Here is a 2,135-nt window from a genome sequence, read left to right on the forward strand (position 1 = left end):
GGAAAGGCTTCCTCCAGCTCCCCAAGGCCCAGTCACCTGGCCTTAAAGCCCAATCAAGGCACAGGTGACTTGAGTCTTCAGGTGTTGGGTGTGGAATGGGGGAAGAGAGGAGAGGAGAGGGGAGGAGAGGGCTTCTCCCTTGGTGCTCTGGTCATGGGGCAGGAACTGGGCTGAACCCATGGAAGCTGAATAGAGTGGGGATGCCCACCTGTCTAACCGTGTGACCTGCCCTCCAGGTGGTGGGTGGGGAACCACAGTGGCTAAAGGGCTCTCAGAGGCCAGCTTCCCTGCCTCCCCACCCCCACCCTGGCCACCCCACCTAGGGAGGCCTGAGCTGAGTCTTAGATGAGCAAACCTGTGGAGCTGGACCTTGATTGGCTCTCGATCTGAAACACCATGGATATATCTATGGCCATAACACCCTGAAAGTGCCTGATCTTGTCTGATCTTGGAAACTAAGCAGGGTCAGACCTGGTTAGTACTTGGATGGGAGACTGCCTAAGAATACCGGGTGCTGAAGAGTTGGGCTGGGCATGGTGGCTCTCACCCGTAATCCCAGCACTTTGGGAGGCCAAGGTGAGCGGATCACCTGAGACCAGCCTAGCCAACATGGTGAAACCCTGTTTCTACTAAAAATAAAAAATTAGCTGGGCGTGGTGACTCGAGCCTGTAATCCCAGCTACTTGGGAAGCTGAGACAGGAGAATCGCTTGAACACGGGAGGCAGAGGTTGCAGTGGGCCAAGATCGAAACACCACCCTCCAACCTGGGTGACAGAACGAGACTACATCTCAAAACAGAACAAAACAAAACAAAAACCATCCACAGAAATGTTCCTACCTGGACTTAGGGTGGGAGAGGGAAAGTCATCCCTCACAGGGTAAAAGAAGTCCTGATATTGACCAGGTCTCAGACGGCATGAGACCTGAACCTTCTAGGGTTGGAAACTCGTAAGTCAGGGACCCTCTGGGCACCACCACAGGGAGTCCAAAGACAAACGTTCCTTGCACATTTAGTAGATCTTTAAGAGCACCTGTTGTCTGTAAGCACCTGAAGCTTCCTTGCAGAACAAGATGAGCAGGGCTCCCGACTCTGTGAGCGCTTCGGTCCTAAGAGAGAGACACTAAGCTTGTAAACAAATGAAGGACACCAGGTGAGATGGTTCATGCCTTTAATCCCAGCAATTTGGGAGGCTGACCGAGGTGGATGGATCGCTTGAGCCCAGGAGTTTGAGATATGTCTGAGCAACATAGTGAGATCCCATCTCTATAAATAAATAAATAAATAAAATGATAGAAAGATTAGTTTGGCATAATGGCACATATCTGTAATCCCAGCTACTTGGGAGGCTGGGGTAGGATAATTGATTGAGCCTGGGAGGCAGAGATTACAGTGAGCTGAGATGGCGCCACTTCACTCCAGCCTGGGAGACAGAGCAAGACTCCATCTCAAAACTAAGTAAATAAGTGAATAAAAATGAGCCAGGTGTGGGGGTGTGCACCTGTAGTCCCAGCTACTCCAGAGGCTGAGACAGGAGGATCGCTTGAGCCTAGGAGCTGGGGGCTACAGTGAGCCATGATTGCACCACTGCACTCCAGCCTGGGTGGCCACACAGAACTGGCTCCTTATTTTAAACAAAGTCTTGCTCTGTTACCCAGGCTGGAGTGCAGTAGCACGATCTTGGCTCACCACCACCTCCACCTCCTGGGTTCTAGTGATTCTCCTGCCTCAGCCTCCTGAGTAGCTGGGATTACAGGTGCCCAACACCACACCCAGCTAATTTCTGTATTTTTAGTAGAGATGGGGTTTCACCATATTGGTCAGGCTGGTCTCAAACTCCTGATCTCGTGATCCTCCTGTCTCGGCCTCCCAAAGTGCTGGGATTACAGGCATGAGCCACTGCACTCAGCTTTTTTTCTTTTTTTTGAGATGGAGTCTTGCTCTTTTTGCCCAGGCTGGAGTGCCAGAGGCACTATCTCAGTTCACTGCAACCCCTGCCTCCCAGGTTCAAGTGATTCTCCTGCCTCAGCCTCCCAAGTAGCTGGGATTACAGGCATGCACCACCATGCCCGGCTCATTTTGTACTTTTAGTAGAGATGGGGTTTCTCCTTGCTGGTCAGGCTGGTCTCAAACTCC

General features: G+C 51.7%; 1 pseudogene; it reads left to right on the plus strand.

The window, feature by feature from the left end:
• The first annotated feature begins 404 nt into the window (after positions 1-404).
• LOC119467173 lies at positions 405-523 on the plus strand (annotated as a pseudogene).
• The last annotated feature ends 1,612 nt before the right edge of the window (positions 524-2,135 follow it).

Source organism: Cebus imitator, unplaced genomic scaffold, assembly GCF_001604975.1.
Source record: "Cebus imitator isolate Cc_AM_T3 unplaced genomic scaffold, Cebus_imitator-1.0 Scaffold263, whole genome shotgun sequence".
In the NCBI taxonomy this organism is placed as follows: Eukaryota; Metazoa; Chordata; class Mammalia; order Primates; family Cebidae; genus Cebus; species Cebus imitator.